Source organism: Rhinoraja longicauda, chromosome 6 (assembly GCF_053455715.1).
Source record: "Rhinoraja longicauda isolate Sanriku21f chromosome 6, sRhiLon1.1, whole genome shotgun sequence".
Lineage (NCBI taxonomy): Eukaryota > Metazoa > Chordata > Chondrichthyes > Rajiformes > Arhynchobatidae > Rhinoraja > Rhinoraja longicauda.
The window spans coordinates 21,963,565-21,988,571 of record NC_135958.1 but is presented as its reverse complement, the minus strand read 5'-3'; the positions used below and the strand labels follow the sequence as shown (position 1 = coordinate 21,988,571).

The window sequence follows — 25,007 nt, the reverse complement described above, 5'->3', positions numbered from 1 at the left end:
GCAAAGACAGAACTTCCATGCCATGGTAGATGAGTGTCTGAGGGGAAACACGTGTCTGGACTTTGGTGAACAAGGAACTTAGGTAAAGGCAATATATGAAGGCAAGCATATCATATTCCCTCTTTACCAGTTTCAGGGAGTTATGTGTTTGGACCATACTCTCAATTGTCCTGTCGAATTTTGAAAAAAGCTTTCTCTCCTCTCAAAATAACTGCTCAGCAACTCTCTCCTCCACTTGCGAAGATGAAAACGCAATGTCCTCATGATGACAATGGAGCACGGTCTTCCGTGCTGCACTGGCATCAGCCGAGTTACATAGTCAAGTTGTGTAGGAAGGAACTACAAATGCTGGTTTACACCAAAGATAGACACAAAAAGCTGGAGTAACTCAGCAGGTCAGGCAGCATCTCTGGAGAAAAGGTGTAGGTGATGTTTTGTGTCAGAACCCTTCGTTTGGGTCGAGTTACTGCAGCACTGTGTGTCGACATAGTCAGGTTGTCGTAGTGCTGCTTCAACCCACAAACACTGACAAGGCTTTGATTTAAAGAGCCATAACCGACCAACTGTTCCGCAGAATGACACCAAAAGGAAAGGAAGATTCCACCACCACACATGACTTGTGGTGAGAGCAGTTTGCTTGAGGAACAGGGGCTTCAAATCTCTGATTTGCAAATCTCTTTATCGCTGGGGATTTTGCACTTCACCAATAGAAACGATACGTTTGATTGGCTATGGGATCTCAGGATTACCATAAATACAGGTGGTCAACAAAGCCACCCGTTACATTTCAACACGGCCCATGTTCTTCATAAAATTACTTGTTAATGAATGGTAGAGGCAGGCAAAGACAATTAGACCACTGCAGAAGGCTCCAGGTGTTGACTGCACACCTGTGTGTAATGTCATCCTCTTAAAGTTATGGATTGTGGACAGAAGGAATTGGTGATGTTTCGGGTCGAGACCCTTCTTCACCCGAAACAAAACCTTGTCCCGAAATGTCACCCATTCTTTCTCTCCAGAGTCGCTGCCTGTCCCACTGATTACTCCAGCTTTTTGTGTCTATCCTTCACTATTTAAACAGCAAACTACCCAGACACCATGCATCAAGGGAGTGTTGCATTAATACACGTGCTGCTACAGGTACAGAAATGCATCTTAATATTTAAATACAGATGCCAGATTCCAGCAGTTGTTGATCTCCCTCTGAGGGAAGGGTCGATATATTTGCCCACAGATCAGTCAACATTCTCCAAAAATACATTTGAATGAAGCTATGAGATGTTTCAAGTACATTGTAAGTGTTGCTGAATATCGACTGTTTCTGCTTAATATTCAACAGACTCTGTCTACATTCACAGCGCCATCCACGCTAGGGCAGAAGCTCACGGCAGCAATTTATCGCAGGGTTAATCTGCAATGCTGGATAACCATGCAATGCTAGGTCAAGTACAAGGCGACAAAGAGCTCACAGAATGTTAATCCAATGACATTTTTTCCAGCTCACAACCTTCTCTCTGTATCCAAGTTCCACCAAACTGCCCACCAATATTCCACATAAAGCAGTCACATTCCAGCTTGATTACGTGAGGAACCATCCTTTACATTACCTGAAGAACCCCAAGCTCAGAACAAAGATCATTGAGGAAAGTTGAAGCAACCCCAAGTAAATCCCAAAATAGCAAGTGGTTAGGATCTGGAATTCGCAGTAGTTGCCATGAAGTAGTGTTGTGGAGACAAAAATATCCATTGAACATAGTTCAGTGCAGCATAGAAACGGGTCCTTCAGTTCACTATGTCTATGCCAACCATGATGGCAATCTAAATTCATCCCATCTGCCTGTACATGATCCATATGATAGTCCAGACAATAAGAGGGGGGGGGGGGCAGTCACAATAGACTCAAACATGGTTCTTTGAACAGGATTGTTAATAGTTACTACTTATCCGTGAAAGGATTAAAAGCTGCAGCATTCAAAGATACAGGCATTAAATCTATGTAGTCCAAGTACTAACAACTATTCTGGAAGAGTAAGTACATTCACGTTTTCCATTCTATACATGGGGCTGAGAGGTACGGTGGGAAAGGCAGTGGGGCTGGAAATGGAGAAAAGGCAGAAAAGAAACTCAGTAAAACTGAGCAGCAATACTACATTTTGCAACTTATTTAGCTCCTTTTCACTAGTGAAATAAATTCCACACTTTTTTTTTTAAATGATGGACATCTAATCACAGGTTTCATTCAACCAACTGCACAAATCCTTACTCAGGAAGTACAGCATGCGTCCGACAACTCCTACAACTTCTACATATACAACAGAAAGCATCCTATCGGGATGTAACACATTGGTTTGGGAATAGCTCTGCCCAAGACCAGAAATTGCAGAGTTGCAAAGTAGCCCAATCACACAGACCAGATCTCACATCATTGACTCCATCTACACCACGCTGCCTCGGGAAGGCATAATCAAGGACCTTTCTCATCCCAGTCGTTCCCTCGTCTCCCCACTCCCGTCAGACAGAAGATACAAAAGCTTAAAATTCAGGATCAGCTTCTTCCCCACTGTTATCAGACTACCAAACGGTCCTCTCATGAGCTAGGGTGTAGCCTGATCTTCCAACCTACTTTCATTGCAGACGCTGGACTTTCTCTAACTGTAACACTATAGTAACACTATCTTCTACACTCTGGTATTTTTCTTTTTGCACTACCTGTTGTACTTGTGTATGACTTGATTGCACTCATGTATTGTATTATCGGATTATCTCTCTCATCAGGCAAAAGGTAAAGAAGTATGAAAACGCATACCTCCAGATTCAGGGACAGTTTCTTCCCAGCTGCTATCAGCCAATTGATTCATCCTATCACCAACGAGGAAGCAGTCCTGACCTACCATCTACCTCATTGGAGACCCTCAAACTATCTTTAGTCAGACTTTACTGGACTTTATCTTGCACTAAATGTTAATCCCGTTATCCTGCATCTGTAAACTGTGGGCGACTTGATTGTAATCATGTATGGTCTTTCTGCTGAATGGATAGCATGCAACAAAAGCAATTTTCACTGTACATGTGACAATAAACTAAAATAAAATAAATAATAAACCCAGTACCAAACCTCAAGCTATAGTCAAGAGATACAAACAAAAACTTTAAGCTTTCAATTTTAAACTCACCAGATAGGAATTTTAAAAATCGAGATCCTGCCAGTGTTTAATAGCATAAATCAGGAGCGTTTGTTCAAAGGCTGTGACAATCTAACCACGTCACAATACTTTCTCCCAGTAAGCTAAGGTGCAGGATCAAGTGTTGGCTTCCATAAGCAAGGAGTGCTAACCGAGAGCGAGTTGACAGACTGTAGACCAGCCATCAGTTCACCTCAAGCCAGGCACTAGTTTCATGTCACAGGAGCCTCCTTGACAACAGATCATTTTTTAAACACATCCCTAACACAAAAAAACAACATGGAGAATGCAAGCTCAAAGATCGAAGAGCCAGTGTAAACCGGAAGGGACTCAACCAAGACAAGTTACAACGGTTACTCTTATTTACATCGAGGGATCGTCACCCAATTATTCTTTTGTTTGTTGTTTACATACCTGGTTTCCTTCCAAATTATAGATGTTCAGTCTCATAGCACCACCTCCAGAGAGTTCTTTCAGTAATTCAGCAAGATTAACCAGCTAGACGTTTGGAGCAGATCCCTCCTCCCAGCCTCTGGTGCATTCATTGACCTCAGCTGTTAGGAATGCTGTGACAAGACTCTTCAACCAGGACGTGGTTTTAAATCCCAAGCTGCTCCTGCTGTTCACTAACTACTGGATGCATACAGTAATGGTCAATGCCACTAGATCACCCACTTGGTCAAGGTAAAGGAGGACACAGGAACTGACACAGCATTGCAGACCATTCAGTCAAATCCAGTCGTGTACTGTCATCTGCACAAGTACATGATACAGGTACAATAAAAACCTTGCTTGCAGCACCATCACAGGCACACACCCAGACAAGCACACAAATATAAATTACGGATATATTTTTCATAAAGTACAAATTCTGCAAGACAGTACAAAAAAATACAAAAACATACAAAACATTAGTGCAAAATGCAATGGGAGGAAAATAATGTTTTCTTGTTGCTATCGTCAGGCAGGAAGTACAGAGGCCTGAAGTCCCACACCACCAGGTTCAGGAACAGGTACTTTGCTACAACCATCATGTTCCTGAACTGACCCGCACGACCCTAATCCCACATCGGCAACAGAACACCACGGACCACCTCTTGCACTACCATGAACATGTTTTCTAATTATATATATTTGCACTAATTTCCTTGCAGAACTTGTGTCCGATTTATGTCTTTGTGCATCTGTCTCTGTGCCCGCGATGATGCCGCAAGCAAGATTTTCACTGCACCTGCACCGCACTGTACGCACAGCCCTCTGCTCACTCAGTTAAAAGCTCCAAGCGCTGGGAGTGTAACAGTAAAGGCATCGAGGAAACAGGCTCATAACCCAATCAAAGAAACAGTTCTAGTCTCAGAAGCATGAGATTCCAATGTTATCGCCACCATTCAATTCCTTAATCTTGATTAAAGGCCACAGATCTGTAATGTTAACACTATCAGAGGGTATCTCATCAAATGTTTATTATTTATATAACCAGCACTGCAAAGGTCAAACAAACTAGATAAACCTATGCCTTGCCTTTTAATCAATGCTGTTATTCAACTAAATAACTGATACATTGGGCAGGATCAAGGCAATAGATCTTTCCGTGAAAGGCCATTCCTTTTGATAACTGGTAATAGAGAGGGAGAGGGCTTAAAGTTTTATATAGTGAGCCTTTGCTACATCACATTAAAGTGACCAAAGAAACATTTGTAGAAGACAGCTGGGACAGTGGAGCAATGGGATTAATTTTACAATGCCCCACATGGACCAGACCAGTGCTATCTGTATGGAGTTTGTACGTTCTCCCTGTGACCACATGGGTTTCTCCGGTTTCCACCCACACTCCAAAGACATGCAGGTTTATAGGTTAATTGGCTTCTGTAACCTGTCTCCTAGTGTATGGGCGATCTTAGGGACGATGTGGACTTGGCACACTGTATCTTTAAACTAAAGTAAATACCCTCAAAAGATATTTCAGAGCATTTCCTTACCGACCTCAATCTAAGTGGACCTCCAGTGAAACGAAGTGCATTTTTGCTGACAGGCGCGTGTTCAAATGTTGAAGAATTTCTCCAATGGTTCAAACTTCGACCCAGTGTCCCAACCCATGTGTGTGCCATGGCCACAGAGCAAAGGTCAGCAGCACGATGACAACTCATTACTCCTGAAATAACACTCAAACATAAGACAATGACCATTCCAAAGGATTTTTTTAGAACAGCTTGCTTCAGCTCCAACCTTCAGACCTGCCCTTATTTTGCATTAAATCATCCCCCAAACCCTGTAGTCCCAAACATGGGCAGCTCACTCACTCGTTGCTTCCTCCTGCGATCTAACCCCAGACCTGAAGCCAATGCCCATTATCCTGTCTCGCCTCTTTCCGACCCTTTCTTCCCTGCTCTTTCCTGCAGCCCGTCGCTTAGAATCATGCTGACACGGGCTCTTCAGCCTTTCAATACCCGTGCTATCTCTTTGGAATGGCCACATGGCAAGTCCACTCACCACATTCTCATCCCCAATGCAATCCCCTCTCTGCTATGATTTATTTTATGAAAATTATGACTAAGTGTCCTATAATCCCTTTATCAAGCAGCAAATACCAGATCAAAAAATGCCACTTAAAACACCGATTCTTGTGGTGACACGAAAGACTGCAGATACTGGAATCCCAAGCCAAAACACAAAGTGCTGGAGGAACTCAGCCAGTCAGGCAGCAGCTGTGGAGGGAATGGACCAACAAAGTTTCAGATCATCTGAAGAAGGGTCCCGACTCAAAATGTCATCTGTCCATGCCCTCCACAGATGCTGACCAACCTGCTGAGTTCCTCCAGCACATGGTTCTTTTTGCATTTAAACTGTTTCAGTTATCAGCCCTCTTAACAAGAGAAACTATTTATTTTTGCCTGATCTATTATTGTTATCGAGCTATAGAGCACGAGAAAAGCCTTTCAACCTAACTTGTCCACGCCAACCAAGTTGCCATTCTGGGATAGTCCTATTCGCTTGCGTTTGACCCATATCTCCCAAAACCTTTCCTATCCATATATCACTCCAAATGTGTTTTGAATGGCATAATTTATCCACTTCTATAGCTTTCTTTGGCAACTCATTCCAGATTACGACTACCATCCAAGTGAAAATGTTGCCCCTGAGGTCCCTCTTAAATCTCTCCCTTCTCAACCAAAGCCTGTACCCTCTAGTCTTAGAATCCTCTGCTCCAATATAATGTGATCTCACCCCGTAAACAATCTTACTTGGAATTAAGTGTTGGTGTTGTTAAGGATTCCCTGCCCAGCCTTCAGTCACCCTTTTCTCACCAATGACACCGTGATATTTTTCTAACTGAGCATTAGACCTTACAGCTCTAGAGAAATCACAAGCCAAGCAGAGGGGGAAGAAAAGTAGTTGTCATAAAGTTGTGGAGTTGTGCAGCATGGGATCAGGCCCATCGACCCACTTGGTGTAGGCCGACCAAGTTGGCATCCTGGGCTAGTTCTATTTGCTTGCATTTAGCCCAGAGCCCGCTCAACCCTTTGATCCATATATCTGTACATATAGATTACACCACAGAGCTTGCATTCTCCCAATACCATGAAGCAAATGAAGCAAATGGCATTCCCTACATATCCATGCATCTGTCTAAAAGCCTCCTAAATCCCACTGTCGTTTCTGCCTCCACCACCACCCCTGAAATGGCGTTTCAGGTACCTACCACCCTTGTTTAAAAAAAGCTTACCCTGCACGTCTCCTTTAAGCTCCCCCTATCACCTTTAAGCTATGCACTCTAGTCTTTGACATACCTATCCCTGGAAAAAGACTGCCTGCCCTATCTATACTTCTCGTAATTTTATGAATTGTAGGATTCAAAGATCCCCCAGTGATTCCACCAACCTAGTAGACAAGGGAAGTTTGAAAATCTACAGGAAAGGAATCAACAGCTCTAACATGCATTTGGCACATTCCAGGCCCTGTATTACTTGATAGCAACATTAATTATTTTATCAGTAACCGACAGCAGCAAAAGCAGCCCGAGTGTTTCACTGACTGCCCTGCCCTGCCCAGCTCTGTCAATCGCACACATCTGCACCATACTTGGGAACTTCACAAAGCCAGCGCAAGAGAGTACTACGCAACAACTTTTCTGTGACACAAACTGCTGGAGTAACTCGGCGGGTCAGGCAACATCTCAGACTGAAGGATCCCGACCTAAAACGTCACCCATCCATGTTCTTCAGAGATGCTGCCTGAACTGCTGAGTTAGTCCAGCACTTTGTGTCTTTTTTTGTAAACCAGTTTCTGCAGTTCCTTGTTTCTAACTTTTCTGTGGCTTTATCTTGCTTTAAAACCCCGTGAGAAAATAATCCAACCACAAAACCATCTGTGACAGGGCTTTGAGAAATGCATGGTGCGTTGCCAGACTGCAACTTGTTGCTGTCTGCAGACCAAGCACACAACTGTTCAAAGACACCCTCCTTCAGTTACACACACTCTCCCTCAACCAGCGCAGTAACACTATGGATCAAGATGAAACCGGCTGATCTCAAGCCACAGAAGTTAATTATTGCACAAACCAAAATAAAAGTCAATATCAACTTGAAAAAACAACACAAAGGGAGGATTTTGGAACATCTGATCTTTCGTCCCAACTTATAATGATCCTCTGTAAATCCCTCCAACAGCTACTGAAATCAAATGGTCCCATCATTTACTGAACTAGAGACACGAGGGACTGCAGGCACTGGAAACCTGAGCCAAACACAAAGTGCTGGACGAACTCAATGGGTCAAGCTGCATCTGTGGAGGGAATGGACAGATGACATTTCGGGTCGGGACCTTTCTTAAGACTGAGGGAATGGATAGGCAATGTTTTTGGTGGGACTCTTCTACAAATTGAAGAACGGTCCCGACTCAATATGTCAACTGTCCATGCTTCTCACCCCCCCCCCCCGTCCCCCCCCGTCCCCTCACACATAGATGCTGCCTGACCTGCCAAGTTCTTCAGGCACTTTATTTTTGCCCATTACTGAACTGTCATGTCTCAAGAATCATTGAACAGCCTTTACCTAACTTGATGGAATGGTTAGTTTGCAGTACATTTGATCATATTCACTGTCCTCATATCAGACACAAGTATCTCCAGGCTCATGGATACATCCAAAAACCTGCTATTTAAGTCACTCTACTTGGGATGAAATGCAGAAACAGGCCCTTCAAATTACAATTTTACTGAAGCAAATTTATCTAAAATCCTGTAGGTCTGTGGAGTGTGGGAGGAGACCGGAGCACCCAGAGAATACCGATGAGATCACAGAGAGAACGTACAAACTCCATTCAGACAGCACCTGTAGTCAGGATCGAACCTAGGTCTCTGGCGCTGTAAGGCAGCAACTCTACTGCTGAGCCACTGTGCCGCACTTCTTTTAAAAAAAATTGCGAAGCAATACGTGCAGTTCAATTAACTTCCTTGTATAGATTAAGGAATGCTACACTGCCAGAGGTGCTGGGCTTCCGAGTAGACACCACAAGGAAAAGGTTGTGACTGGATACGAGGTTAATAGCAGCTGGCCTTTCCACTGATGTCCACATCTCTTCCATGAATAATGGCAAGGCCTAGGATGAGGTGAAGCAGTAAAACCGAAGAGCTGGCAGATTTCTAACTTCAGTCTTTATCCACCAACCATCACTAAAACAAACGGATAAGGCAAAATCCCCCCACAGAGAACGAGGTAACAATGTAGGTCAAAAGTCTCATGAAAGGTTATCTGTCCAAAATGTAGCTTAAAGGCTATCGGTCCAAATTGGAGGTTACCTAGCTGAAATGTTAACTGTTTCTCTCTCCACACAAACTGCCTGGCCTGACAATGCCAGCATGTTCCGTGATACCTGTTCTCTTTAGACTTGAGGTACAGCGCGGAAACGGCCCCTTTGGCCCACCAAGCCCACGCGGAACAACTAGCCCAAGTACAATAAACTTATTCAAGACACTTCACAGGAGAGTCAGCATAAACAGCAGCAAGTAACACAACTGTTGCCCTACTGCGCCAGAGACCCAGGTACCATCCTGACCCCGGATGCCGTCTTTGTGGTGTTTGCATGTTCTCCCTGTGAATGCATGGGTTTCCTCAGGGTGGTCTAGTTTCCTCCCACATCCCAAAGATGTGCGGGTTTGTGGGTTAATTGGCCCTCTGTAAATTGCCCCTAGTGTGTAGGGAGTGGATGAAAAAGTGGGATAACATAGAACCATAGATCGATGATCGGCATGGACTCGGTGGGTCGAAGGGCCTCTTTCCATGCTGTATCTCTAAACTAAATTAAAAAGGAAGAGAATTGGAAGAATGCAGTGGAGGAGGATTTCAAAGACCGAAACTCTGCAAAGCAGAAACTCGTGTTAGTTACTGAGCAACCGAATCAAATAGGCCTGCCCGTGATTAAAGAAACAAACACAATGGTTTTGATGAGACTCAGATTACAACAGAATGCGAGGCTCCAAAGAGGCAGAAACCTTTTATCTGAATAAAGCTTGTCCATGCTGTTTTCTATGGAGAGCAGATGTTGAAAGCAGTATTCCCTTAGACTGCTGAAATGCAACGCTGATTAATCACCAAATTATTTTGCTGTAACTTCACTCGTTCCCCATGCAAGGCTTCGACAAACTGTCAACCATCCCTCTGCCTCCACAGACGCTGCCTGACCTGTCGAGGTCCTCCAACAGTTTAGAGACACAAGGAACTGCAAATGCTGGAATTGTGAGCTAAACACAAGTTCTGGAGGAACAGTGCATCAGACAGCATCTGTGGAGGGAATAGACAGACGGCCTTTCAGGTCAGGACCCTTCTTCACCTGAAACATCGTCTGTCCATTCCCTGCTGCCGCCTGGCCAGCTGAGTTCTTCCAGCACTGTTTTCCTCCAGCAGCTATTTTGCTGGAGAACACAACATCTGTGGTCTCTCGTGAATCTTATTTTAGAAAGTCCACACAGCCCCTCAGCGTTGTTCACCATCTGCAGGCTGAACTTCAGCATCACATTGGGTCAGGCCGGCCCCACATCATCGACCCAGTGCCGCCGGAAGCGACGTTGGCCAATCGATTTCTAGCAGCCATGAACATTTGCCCCATGCCACCCGAGACTGAGATGGTGCGTACGCCAAGTCTCCCACTGTAGCACGGTGACCACTGCTACCTTTTATGCGATAGCCACCCCCAGAGAGCAGCAGCTCAGCTCTTCACGGAGAAGTCCCAGCCCCCAACTCCACTTACTCTAGACTCAGGACTGTGTAGCTGGACACAGTTCCAACTCCATCTTCAAATTCACCAACGACACCACAGTTTTTTGATGAATCGCGAATGGCGACACGTCAGAGTATAAGGAGGGAGATCGATCAACTGACCAAATAGTGCCAGAACAACCTTGCTCTCAACGTCAGTAAAACAAAGGAACTGATTGTTGACTTTAGAAGAGGAAGGCAGAGGATCCACAAACTTGTCTTCATCGACAGGGTGGTGATGGAATCAAAATATTCAAATTCTTGGGCGTGCATACACTGCCCGGTCTATCACTGGTACTGACCTCCCCTCCATCAAAGGGATCTACAGGAGTTGCTGCCTCAACAAGGAACCCAGCAAAGGAAACCATTTTACAGTTTGGGACATATGACAATAAAACACTCTTGACTCGACTTCCCACTGATCGAGGGTGTGGGAGGGCAGTGAGATTGACTTGGTCCAACTCAGGCAAAGCCAGGCACACTGCTCCCAGCAGTGGCTCACATCCACCCCAATGAATGGCACATACCGAGCAGATGGCACAAGCTTTCAAAGAGCAATCATACACAGAGCTATTAATGCACTTCAGAGATGGACAAATGACTTCCCAGCATCCATCCGGCTCTTGAACAATACACACTAATCTCAACAACTATGATCTTCTGTTGGCAGTGCCTTTGGTCGCATTGCAGATAACCTTCATTATTACGGACCATGGGGGGGGGGGGGGTGTCTGTTATTGCCGATTATCTGCGATAAGCGAATAAGTGATTCAATCCAACCACCTTTCAGTCACTCCGTGAAACAACACGTTGTTTTCAAATTCAAAGTTCTGTTTAACACCTAAAAATTGAGTTTGGTTACTGCAAGCTAAAAATATTAAAGGCTGTTTGTTGCATTGTTTAATAGAGTAGCTGCACAAATGTCGACCGATGCAATATGACCAAAATGTCATCTGTCCATTCCCTCCACAGATGCTGCCTGACCTATTGAGTTTCTCCAGCACTTTGTTTTGCTCAAGATTCCAGCGTCTGCAGTGTCTTGTCAATTCTGAACATCTGTTTTAACTACTCATCTGAGAAATGGCATGGCAGGCAGTGCAGCACTCCCAACCTTACTGGTCTGGAGTGTCTGCCAACACATTTAGCCTTCGGATTATGCCGCTGGACATGAAGCAAGAATCTGGGGTAGAGGAAAGCCCGGTCACACCAGCTGCTCCTCACTGGCACCGAATCACTGCCCCTGAGGCTGATGCTCGTTGCACCTATCCTCCAGCAATCAGCCCTCAAACTTTAAATGTGTCTAGTAACGCTGCCAACCTCGTATGTTGAGGAGCAGGCCTGGATATTGGTTACAGCACACATCCCCTGCAGAGAACACCAGGCCAAAGGCACCGTCCTGTTCAACAATATTCTACGGTATTTTTATGAGGTTTGGAATTTATTAGCAAAACTTTCCACTGTGGGAATGGCAAAGGTACTGCTAAATCACTTCTATAAACACAGAAGCTGGCATGGGTCCTGCCCCTGACTTTCCACAGCCAGAGGACAGTACCCACTTAGCTCTGGCTCCCATCCACAGCGACCTGTCACAATCCGCGCCTTTAATGTCAAGGGGGTTCCCCGCACAAGGTTAGGGTTCATAGAGCATTGAGTCAAGAGTGTTTAATTGTCATATGTACCAACAACAGAACAATTACATTCTCACTTGCTGCAGTTTAACAAGCCCATAAAAACAATAAATTACAAATATATAACAATCTAAAATACAATTAATAACCGTAATAGTAAGTGGCAGCACAGTGGCACAGCAATAGAGTTGCTGCCTTATAGCGCCAGAGACCCGGGATCGACCCTAACTATGAGTACCGTCTGTAGGGAGTTTATTCCTTCTCCCTGTGACTGCATGGGTTTTCTGCAGGTGCTCCAGTTTCCTCCCACACTCCAAACATATACAGGTTTGTAGGTTAATTGGCTTTGGTAAAATTGTACATTTTCCCTCGTGTGTAGGATTGTGCTGGTGTATGTGCATTGCTGGTCAGCACGGTGGGCCAAAGGGCCTGTTTCCACACTGCATCACTAAACTATATAACCATAACAGTGCACAGTCGAGGTCTATAGAGCAACCAAAGACACAGTCCATTGACATTCACAGTCATTGACGTTAGTGTTGTGCAGTGTTCAAGACACTGATGGTTACTTGGAAGAAGCTGGTCTTGAACCTGGAGGTCATGGTTTTCAGGCTCCTATACCTTCTGCCAATGGTAGCAGCGAGAGGAGAGCGTGGCCAGGGTGCTGTGGGTCTCTGACGATACTGGCTGCCTTACTGAGGTAGGGGCACTGTAAATCCCTTCGATGGTGGGGATGTCCATACCCGTGAAGGATGGGGCAGTGTCCACCACTCTCTGTAATCTCCATCGTTCCTGTGCGTTTGAGTTCACAAACCAGGCCAGTCAGTAAGGTGTGGAGGAATATGAGCCCGATGCAATCGAGACTAGCTTGGTCGGTATGGACAAGTAGGGACAAAAGGCCTGTTTCCGCACTCTGTACCCACAAAATACCTCTCTGGGTAAAGACATCTCCATTTCAGTCCTAAATTATAAACCCCTCACTTTGAAACTGTGATGCCCCCATTCCACATCCCTTAGCCATGTCTACACTATCAATCCTTGTAAGAATTTTGAACATCGATCCATCGCCTCGCTATGGATTCTGTATCAAAAAACTTTACTAGTTCCCATCCTACCAACAGCTACAGAGCAGTCCTGAGCTACTAACCACCTCATTTGGGAACCTCTGACTATCTTTGATAGCAATTCACGTAATTTCCTTTATCATGTATCTGTTCACTGTGGATGCCTCGATTGTACTCTTGTATTGTCTTTCCAATAACAAAAGCTTTTCACTGCGCCTCGGTACACGTGACAATAAACTAAACTCAAACTCAATTTTTTAAACCAAGGCAATGCAAATGGAATTTGTAAATCTGCTGGGGGTTGGGGTTAGAGGCAGGAGGTTGTCAATTCATCTTTAAACAAGGACCACTCTCAAAATATGAAAGTCTACACCTTGTGAGATCACACCGCAAGAATGCTCGCCAGCCACTGAAAACCACAACAGCATTCCACAACATCGCAATCAAATCCTGCCCTGGGGAAGACTCAAAGTTCAGAAACCTTCATGATCAATATTACTCCCATACATTTGTCCCACATTAATACTTAAAAACCCTGATGGTTCAGAAGATAAAAACTTTAGTAAACAACAATAACAACAACAGACTCCTAACCTGACACACAAAGTGAGAAGGGTCTGAGATTTTTGATTTGGGGAATTGTAAAGTAGGCAATTTGAAATCCTAGAATGTAGAAAGAAGGAACTGCTGATGCTGGTTTAATTTGAAATCCTATTTAGTTTGCAGATTGATAAGCAAAGCTGAGAGATGCAGCACTCCATCATTCAATGTAAACAGTCGTTTGATTAATGCCAAAAATAAACTTTAACCACTTTTTGTCGTTTTTCCTACCCCAGTAAAAGCAAGAATTACATGGTTATGGAAAGGCAGAATCTTTTCCTTCTCCGATGCATCAGGAAGCTACAGGCAAGGCGAATACACACATATATTCATTCAATTACCACCACCCCTCGGATTCTGGTAATGAATGATGTCTCCTAAACAAACAGTTTTATTTTGGGGACTATTGCACGTCACGACTTGAGCTTTCCCCACACCTGCTGCCACCACACAGGCAGGAACAGCACAGACCAGGGACAGTTGGTGCACCATCACCAGACATAAGCCAGGCCATGGGCAGTCCAGCACGGTGGTCCTGGAGTTACTGCCATTTTCCCAGCCCCCCACTGCACCCTAGTTGACCTACCCCACCCCCCACCACCCGTGAAAGAACAGCTCACCTCAAAATTCACCCCGGTCCCATCAATAACATTGCACACTCAGCACCCCCCGCAGAATGACTACCCGCTCCCTCAGAACTGGGGTACCCGCTCCCTCAGTCCTGGGGTACACACTCACCATCCCCCACAGCCCCTGACCCAGGGTAAAAACTCACCACTGACTGCCGCACTCCTCCCCCCCCCCCCACCCCACAGCCTCAGACCCGGGCTAGAAACACCTTGCTCCCCCACACCCAGGGGTACACATTCCCCTCTTCCCCACACCCCAGCGTACACACTCCCCTATCCCCCACACCACAGCATACACACACCTCCACACCCCCAGTATACACACTCCCCTCTCCCCCAAACCCCCAGCGTACACACTCCACTCTCCCCCACAGCCCTTACCCCAAAGCTAGGCAAGCAATCATCCACCCCCTCCCATACTGAACTCCAGCACACTCCCATCCCCACTCTCATAGAAAATAGATGGAGTAGGCCCCCCTCCCCCCCTCTCTCTGACTCTGGCAATCCGCATCTGTCTTTCCCCCTCTCCCCGATACAATGCCAGACATTCCCTCCATAATCCAGTCTGGGTTACATTCACACACCCCGGCCCACTCTCAGGGGCCTGTGCACCCCCAAACCCAGGTATCCACAGTCACTCGCCTCTCTCCCCGGTCTGGGCCCGGGTTCTACTGAACCGCACACTCCACAGTCAGGAGCCTACACACTCCCCAAGCAATCGCAGACATGGCCCCCGTGTTTAATCTGGGGTACACTCCTCGCCCACTCTCCCCCACTGTCATACAATCACAGGTAGTACCCCCTCCTCCCCCCAGTACGGCCCCTCTCTCCCCCCACTCTATACAATCCCAAGCATTGTCCCTCTCTCCAATACACTGACATCGGCAGCCCCTCTCTCCTCAATACTGCCCCTACCATACAATCCCAGGCATCGACCCCCTTCTCCCGCTCTGCTCAGAAACTCTCACTCACCCCCCCCCCCAAAAATCGGGGTACGCGCACCCCCTCCTCCCCCCCCCCTCAGGCTCAGACAGACCCACGGGTCCTGATGCACGCACAACCCCCCCCCCCCCCCCCCCCGCGTACCCCACCCTCAGGGGGCTCGTACACCCCCTGGACCCGAAATACACTCACCCCCCTCGGGAACTCCCCACTCATCCGACCCCAGTCAGCCGGCCTCCCCGAGGGCCGCCATCCCACTCACTCCCCTCCTCAGTCATCACCCCCACCCCTCCCCCGGGCCTGACAGCAGCCCCTCCTCGCCCCCCGACCCGGGCCCCCCAGTCTCCCCCCTTCCTCACTACACCCAGCACTGGGCCCAGTCACCACCACCCCCCCACCACCCGGACACTCCCTGCCCCTCACCCCCACCCTCTCGGGGCCCCGCTCTACACCCGGCCCTACCTGTGTGCGGTGCGGTGCGGTGGCGGCCCAGGGCCGAGCTCCGCTGCTGACGGATCGAGGCGGCTCCGGGGGGAGGGGGAGGGAGGCGCCGCTCGCTCCCGCTCCGTGTCGCGCGCCTGTCCCCTGCGCGCGTGCCCCACCGCCGGGAGCGCGCCCTCAACCGCTCGCCAACCCTCCCGACCCCAAACTGGAGATGGGGGAGGGGGGGGGTGTTCAGCCTCACCCAGTGCCAAAGAACTGGATTCTCAGTCAAATACGCCACAGGTTTATTAGCACCACTGAGTTTTATACATCTAATTATATTTGTCTGAATGTAGTCCGTTCTCAAAACCGGAATAACGGCCGAACCCGCGGCCCATGTAAGCGACTGCACCCCTTCAGCAATCCAACCACATGGATTCGTCCTAGCCGGATGTGACGTATGATAACGCTGGCCAGTTTTTAAATGAAATTTTTTTAAACGGGGAGGTTCTGCTTTTCGATTTTAATTCCTGTTTCCCATTACTATTACTATAACGGTTAGAACGTTAATTTGACATTTGAATGAGTACTTTAGTTTCCCGGACCCCCTTGTGTGGTGCGGTGCATTATGGGTGTTGTAGTTCTACCAGGTACTCGTCTTAAAGGGACAGGCAGCAAGGATACTTGCAGGCACCGCAGCTTAGTCATAGAGTGATACAGTGTGGAAACAGGCCCTTCGGCCCAACTTGCCCACACCGCCCAACAATGTTCCAGCTACACTAGTCCCATCTGCCTGCGCTTGGTCCATATCCTTCCAAACCTGTCTAACTATCCATGTACCTGTCTAACTGTTTCTTAAACGATGGGATAGTCCCATCCTCAACTCCATACACCCACCACCCTTTGTGTGAAAAGGCAGCTGGGGTTCTTCAGGGAATCCTTCAGTCCATTTGTCAATGGGGAAAAGGTATGGCCAAATGAAAGGTTGCAACTTGGTTCTTCCTGAGGGTGGTGGTGTAAGCAGATGTGATAGTGATATTTCAGAGACTTTTGGATAAGCACATGGATATGCAGTGTATTATCCACATCCGCAGTATGTAAGGACAAAGGACTATGTCTCGGACATGGTGGTCTGCAGCACAGGGGTTCCGCAGGGAACAGTGCTAGCTCCTTTCCTGTTCACCCTGTACACTGCGGACTTCAGGCACAGCTCAGCAAACTGCTATCTACAGAAGTTCTCTGATGACTCTGCCATCGTCAGCCTCATCACAGGCGACAATGACAGGTCGTAGGAGTTTGTAGACTGGTGCCAGCGGAACCGCCTCTGGATCAACGCGGGGAAAACCAGGGAGATGGTGGTGGATTTCCGCAGGCGCAACCATGTCCCCCCGACACCGGTGAACATCCAGGGAATGGATATCGGGAGGGTGGACTCTTATAAGTACCTGGGTGTTTACCTCAACAATAAACTTGACTGGACCGAAAATATCAATGCACTGTGCAAAAAGGGCCAGAGCAGACATTACCTGCTGAGGAGACTCAGGTCCTTTGGAGTGCAGGGGGCACTCCTAAGGACCTTCTACAACACTGTGGTGGCATCAGTCATTTTCTATGGAGTGGTCTGCTGGAGCAGCAGCATCTCAGCAGCGGAGGGAAGAGGCTTGACAAGCTGATCAGGAAGACCAGCTCTGACCTGGGTTGCCCCCTCGACTCAGTACAGGCGGTGGGAGAGAGAAGGATGATGGCAAAGATAACATCGCTGCTGGACAACGACTCCCACCCCTTGTAGGACACTGTCACTGCACTAAGTAGCTCCTTCAGTGACAGACTCCCTCACCCCAAGTGTGTGAAGGACAGATATCGGAGGTCCTTCCTTCCCGCTGATGTGAGACTGCACAACCAGCACTGCTCCCTGCAGACCAGCCAACAGACCAGTCAACAGTAACAGTAAAGGAATAACACAGTAAATGATGACAATTTATCCTTATCTTTATTTTTATTTATAATGAATGTCTCTTGCTATCCACTTTGCTGCTGTAACAGTGCAAATTTCCCCGGAGTGGGACAAATAAAGGAATATATTATTATTATATTATTATTATTATTATTATGTGTATTATGTGCAGGCAGATAGGAGCTGGTCTTGGTGTTACGTTCGGAACAGACATTGTGGGCCAAAAGGCGTGTCCCTGTGCTGTACTGTTCTATGATCTTTGGGCAGGGAAGATGACTTGCTTCCATGCAGTGCTATTGGTGTTGAAGTGGTTGATGAGGTCAATATGGAAACCACAGGCGGTGCCTGAGGTTTAGTTGTTGTCATCTGGCCCTAACAAGTAGATTGTACACAACTGGGTCAAAGGCATCTATCTACAAGTCATTCAGCTATCATATGTTTTTCCAGCTTGCAAATCGGAAAATTCACAAGCAAAGAATTAGGGAACACTATTTGTATAAAGCTGGCCAAATTCGTTATAACGCAATTTTGATTACGATTGGGAACTAGTGAATTAATTAAGTTACTTTGGAAAGTCACTAGTAGGAAAAAAGCAGTCTTGGATTTAAACGATATTGGGATAAAACAATGCTGACTATCTGCACGAGACCCTTATGCTCACACCTGGCCCATATTCCTTAACCTTTCCTATCCATGTACCTGTCCAAGTATCTTTTAAATGGTGTTATAGTAACTGTCTCAATTACCCCCTCTGGCAGTTCGTTCCATATAGCTACCACCCATTGTGTGAAAAAGTTGCCCCTCGGGTTCTCATTAAATCTTTCCACATGATAAATCTATGCCCACTAATTCTTGATTCCCCTACCCTGAGAAAAAGACTGTACATTCACCCTATCTATCCCCCTCATTGTACACCTCCATTAGATCACCTCCCAGCATCCTACACTCCAAGCAATAATGTCCTAGCCTGCTGCACCTCTCCCTGTAGATCCAACCCTCAAGTCCTGGCATTCCCGTAAATCCCCTCTGCACCCTTTCCAGCTTAATGGCATCTTTCCATGGCAGGGTGACCAAAACTGAACGCAATACTCCAAATGCAGCCTCACCAACATCTTGTACAGTTGTAACAGAATGCCCCAACTTCTGTATTCAATAAAAAAAAGACACAAAGTGCTGGAGTAACTCAGCAGGTCAGACAGCATCTGTGGAGAAGTGACGTTTCTCCAGAAGAAGGGTGAAGCCACCTGGTTCACTGATGCCACAGAAGGCTATGAAGTCCAAGTCAATGAATATTTTTGAAGTAGAGATTGGTAGAATCTTGATCAATAAAGGTGTAAGGGGTTATGGGAAGAAGGCAGGAGAATGGGGGTGAGAGTGATCAGCCATGATTGAATAGCGGAATGGCCTAATTCTGCTCCTATATGAACTTATGAAGGAGAGGGAATCGACACAGTCTGCCTTAGCTGTGGATTTGGCCAAATAAAGTTTAAAAACTCTGTGGAGGTAACTCACCGCAGGCAGGTCGATGATCAATTAATTGTAGGTGCCCAGCAAAGGTAGGTGCCCAGGGCCACGGCTCCCTCTCACTCTTGGCCAACACTGCCATCTGCTGGGGCTGGCTGCCATTACAGGCCAAGAGAGACAGAGTCTGAAGAAGGCTCCCGACCCGAAACATCACCTATCCATGTTCTCCAGGGATGCTACCAGACCTGCTGAGTTACTCCAGCTTTTTGTGTCTATCTTCAAATCATACAATACCCGAGTACAATCACGCCACACACAAGTACAACAGGCAGTACAAAGAAAAACATACCAGAGTGTAAAATAGTGTTACAGCATTATAATGTCACAGTTACAGACCTGGAGGTCATGGTTTATAGGCTCCTGTAATATTTTCCCGATGTCAGCAGGCCTGTAAGTACAACACTCATAGATAACATGCAATAAACAAACAGCAATTAGTAACTCCAATACTAGTGTAAAAAGGCAGTCTTTAGTGTAACCAAGAGAGGCCATAGTTTATAGTTCAATTAGGGTTGTGCAGTGTTCAAGAGCTAGGTGGTCTTTGGGAAGAAGCTGTTCCTGAACCTGAAGGTCACGGCTTTCAGGCTCCTACACCTTCTTCCCAAGCAGCGAGATTGAAATGTGGCCAGGGTGGTGTGGGACTGTGATGACGCTGGCTGCCTTCATGAGGCAGCACCTGTACTGTGGAGAGGTCAACACCTGTGAAGGACCATGCAATCCAGGGTCCCCGGCACTGCTCCACAGAGCAATGTATAGGGAAGGGGGAACAAACAGGGAATGGGGAATGTGCAGGGAGTGGAAATGTGCAGGGAGTGGAAATGTGCAGGGAATGGGAATGTGAATGTACGGGGCCTGGGGAATGTGCAGGGAATGGGGGATCGCATACAACAGTGTAGCACAGAGACAGGCCCCTTGGCCCACAATGGCTGTGCCGAACACGATGCCAAGGCCAACTGATCTACCTGACTTCACCCTCAACAACTTCTCCTTTGACTTCTTCCACTTCCTCCAAGTCCAAGGCATAGCTATGGGCACCTGCATGGGCCCCAGCTATGCCTGCCTCTTTGTAGGGTACGTTGGACAATCCCTGTTCCAGGTGTACACTGACCCTATCCCCGAAATCTGTCTCCGTTACATTGATGACTGCATCGATGCACCCGTGCAGAACTCATAGACTTCATCAACTTCACCACCAATTTTCATCCTGCACTCCAAAACCTCCCTCCCCTTTCTTGATCTCACTGTCTCCATCACAGGAAATAGACTATTGACTGGCGTCTATTACAAACCCACTGACTCCCACAACCATCTCGACTACATTTCTTCCCAGCCTGCTTCCCGCAAAGACTCTATCCCCTACTCCCAATTCCACCGTCTACGCTGCATCTGCGCCCAGGATGAGGTGTTCCATACCAAGACATCCGAGATGTCCTCATTCTTTAGGGAACGGGGTTCCCCTCTCCCATCATAGACGAGGCCTTCACTCATGTCTCCTCGGTACCCCGCATTCTGCCCTTGTTCCCCCTCCCCCTAATCGCAACGGAGACAGAGCCCCCCTAGTCCTTACCTTCCACCTCATCAGCCGTCGCATACAACACATAATCCTCTGAAAATTTCGCCACCTCCAACGGGATCCCACCACGAGCCACATTTTCCCATCTCAACCCCTTTCCGCCTTCCACAGAGACCATTCCCTCCGCAACTCCCTGGTTAACCCACCCATCCCACCCAAACTACCCCCGCCCCAGATACATTCCCCTGCAACTACAGAAGATGCAACACCTGTCCCTGTACCTCCTCCCTTGACACTGTCCAGGGACCCAGACAGTCCTTTCAGGTTAGGCAGGTTAGGCAGAGGTTCACTTGCACCTCTTCCAACCTCATCTATTGTATCCATTGTTCAACATTTGGACTCTTAAGCATCGGCGAGACCAAAGGTATTCTGGGTGATCATTTCGCGGAACACCTTCACTCAGTCCGCCTGAACCTACCTGATCTCCCGGTTGCTGGACACTTTAATTCTCCTTCCCATTCCCACACAGACCTTTCTGTCTGATGTCTCCTCCATTGTCAGAGTGAGGCTAAACGTAAATTGGAGGAACTGCATCTCATATTTTGCTTGGGCAGCTGACAGCCCAGTGGTATGAACATTGATTTCTCTCATTTCAGGTAGCCCCGGCATTCCCTCTCTCTCTATCCCTCCCCCACCCAAGTCACACTAGCTTCTCGTTTCCACCCTACAAACAGCTATCAGCTTTTTCCCTTCATCATGTGTAAGAAGGAACTGCAGATGCAAGTTTAAAAGGAAGAAAGGCACAAAACGCTGGAGTAACTCAGCCGGGCAGGCAGCATTTCTGGAGAGAAGGAATGGGTGACCTTTCGGGTCGAGATCCTTCTTCAAAATAGTTAGGGTTAAGGGAAACGATAGATATAGACGGTGATGTGGAGAGATAAAGAACAATGAATGAAAAATATGCACAAAAGTAACAATCATAAAGGAAACAGGCCATTGTTAGCTGTTAGTAAGGTGAACATCTGCTTTAAACTTTGCTCCTCTCACAGTTAAGCCGTGCTCTCTCACCTTAGAGTGGGAGTTGAAGTCACTGCAGGTTACTGGCCCAGTAAGAAGCCAGGCTGAAGGGGTCGTTGAATATCTCCCTGTAGTCTCAGTGGGGGCCACTGGCAGCCAGTAACGGAGCTCGCCAGTAATGATCCCGACAGGATTCCCACCGGACCGAGGACACAGGCCATGGGAGAGCTCAGCGCACAGAGAGCTGCATCCCTGAAGAGGTAACATGCGTATCGATGAGGGCAGGGCAGTAGATGTGATGTACATGGACTTTCGATGGTTCAATAGTTCATTGCCTCCCCTCCTCCCCTCCCCTCCTCCCCAATCTTTGCACATCCCCATTCCTTTCCACTCGTCACTTTAATTTCATGTTTCATGTATCTTGTGTTTTATGACTGTTGGCAGATCAATTGATAAAGTTCTATCATATCGTATCGTAGAGGGATGGTGGTGTCTGCACTCTCCATCCTCACCAGCAGAGGGCAGCTCCACAGCCACAAAACCATCGCCTCGCCGATTCAGTGCGAGTTTGATGAGTTGATTGTCACTGGCGGTGAAGTGCAGGTACAGTGGAAACCTCGCTTGCAGCAGCAGCATTGCAGGCACAAAGACTCAGATAGCACACAATGCAGAAATTGTACGTAAATCACCAATAAAATGTCTAAAAGAAGTAGGAGACATTGTTGCCCGTTTCCATGCTGTGTGACCACCACTGTGGATTAACATTTAGTACAAACCAGCGAACTGCAGATTCGGACTTTCTATAAACTACACAAAGTGCTGAAGTCCTCAACGGGCCAGGCAACATCTCTGGAGAACATGGATTGGCAACATTTTAGACTTAAAGAAAGGTCCCGAGTCAAAGCGACACTTATCCATGTCCTCAGAGCTGCAGCCTGATCAGCTAAGTTACTCCAGCACTTTGTACCTTTTTTTTGTTGGTAAAATGGTATCTGCAGTTCCTTGCTTCTACAAGCTGCTTGGGTTCCACTAGGGACATTGAGCTTTGTTTTGTTTTGCACCGATTGTCTTTTAAAGAAAATATTCAACTTTATTTTTCTACGTTTGTTTATTATATAATATAATATATTGAGTCATTTGTTATGACCCTATTGTACTGCTGCCATGAAGAATGTCATTATTCTGTTTCCATAGATATGACAATGAAACCTTTTGGCTTCACAATCTGCAATTCTTCAAACCTGTCCACATCTTCCTTTCTTAACTCTGGCCTTTGTTCCAATCATCTGCCTGTAAAAAAAAAACCTTAACTACCTACCATGCTTTGTCCTGCCTCTCCCCTCTTCCAGCTTTCCATTCCCCCCCCACCCCCCTACAAACAGTCAGAAAAGGGTCTCGACCTGAAATGTCACCTGTTCATTCGCTGATCTGCTGAGTTACTCCGGCACTTGGTGTCCTTTTGTGTACAGTATTAATCAGCATTTGTGGTTCTTTGTTTCTACCCTTGACTTTCCTGACCTGGATGCAGCAGAAGTGTGCTGATCCCAGCAGGGGAATGTGGGACCGGGCCACCACTCCACACTCCACACCCTCAGCACCACCGACCCCATTATTCAATTGACCGGGTGTCAATGTCAAGCTGATAAAGTCTGGACTATGTAGGAAGGAACTGCAGATGCTGGTTTATACTGAAAATAGTCACAAAATGCTGGAGTAACTCAGCGGGGACAGGCAGCATCTCTGGAGAGAAGGAATGGGTGACGTTTCAGATCAAGACCCATCTTGACATCACCCATTCCTTCTCTCCAGAGATGCTACCTGTCCCACTGAGTTACTCCAGCATTTTGTGTCTAAAGGCCAGACTGGGGTGTGTAGGAGCGTACAGAACATCTCGATTCTGTGTCATGTCACAATGTTTACAGGAATGGACCAGAGTTTAGTTTAGTATTTTTAAGTTTAGTTTAGTTTATTGTCATGTGTACCAAGGTACAGTGAAAAGCTTTTGTTGCGTGCTAACCAGTCAGCAGAAAGACATGATTAATATTGGGTTGTCAACAGTGTACAGATACAGGGATAAAGGAAATGAAATGTGGGAAGGAAGTGTAGATGCTGGTTTACACCAACGATAGACACAAAATGCTAGAGTAACTCAGCAGGGTCCCACTGAGTTACTCCAGCATTTAGTGTCTATAAAGGGAATGATGTTTAGTGCAAGATAAAGTCCAGTAAAGTCCGATTATAGATAGTCCAAGGTTCTCCTATGAGGTAGATGGTAGCTCAGGACCGCTCTCTAGTTGGTGATAGGATGGTTCAGTTGCCTGTTAACAGCTGGAAAGAAACTGTCCCTGAATCTGGAGGTGTACGTTTACTGAGAATGGGCAAAACAGACAGGTTTATATGGAACACAACAGCCCTCCTGATGAGCAGCTCCCATAGTGAACACAGTACTTCACCTCCCTGAGGGAGAGGGTAAGGAAATATGCCATTAAGCTGGAAAGAGTGGAGAGAAGATTTTTACAAGGATGTTCAGGACTCAAGAGCCTGAGCTACAGGGAGAGGTCGGGCAGGGTAGGACTATATTCCTTGAAGCGCAGGAGGTTGAGGGGTGATCTTTAAGAGGTTTCATTGAGTTTAGTTCAGAGATACAGCACAGAAACAGGCCCTTCGGCTCACCAAGTGTGAGGCAGCCAGCGACCCCCACACGCAAACACTATCCTACTCACTCGGGACAATTTATAATTAGACCAAGCCATTTAACCAATAAATCTGTATGCCTTTGGATTGAGGGAGGAAATCAGAGCACCTGGAGAAAATCCACACAGGTCATGGGTGAACGTACAAACTCCATACAGACAGTACCCATTATCAGGATCAAACTGGCGCTATAAGGCGGCAACTCTACTGCTGCGCCACCGTGCCACTGATGTTTAATATCATCAGGGGAATAGACAAGTTGCATCCACAGAGTCTTTTACCCAGAGTAGGGGAATCAAGAACCAGAGGACATAGGTTTAAGGTTAGAGGGCCAAAATGTAATAGGAACTATGACGGGCAACTTTTTCCACATAGTGGGTGGTAGGTGTACGGAATGGGCCCATCCAGGGCAGGCCTGCAGTTCATCCCAGAACCCACATCATCCATCCCCTCTTGTCCCCTCCCATCCCCCTCACCCCACCACCACATAGCTGCTCGCTCCGCAAACTCTCTCAGCAGATTACAGACACAAGGAACTGCGGATGCTGCCTTGCACTAAAGGACACAAAGCGCTGGAGTAACTC

General features: G+C 46.9%; 1 protein-coding gene across 2 annotated transcripts in view; it reads right to left on the bottom strand.

The window, feature by feature from the left end:
• The window catches only part of garre1 (granule associated Rac and RHOG effector 1), a 103,398-nt gene extending 87,396 nt beyond the window's left edge, over nucleotides 1-16,002 (bottom strand). Inside the window, exon 1 of one of the 2 annotated variants that reach the window (XM_078400704.1) lies at nucleotides 15,984-16,002. The gene's annotated coding sequence lies outside the window, so the exon portion shown is untranslated. Of the gene's footprint in view, nucleotides 1-15,760; nucleotides 15,886-15,983 lie in introns of those variants that run through there. The other variant, XM_078400700.1, reaches the window with a different exon arrangement.
• Nucleotides 16,003-25,007: the final 9,005 nt, after the last annotated feature.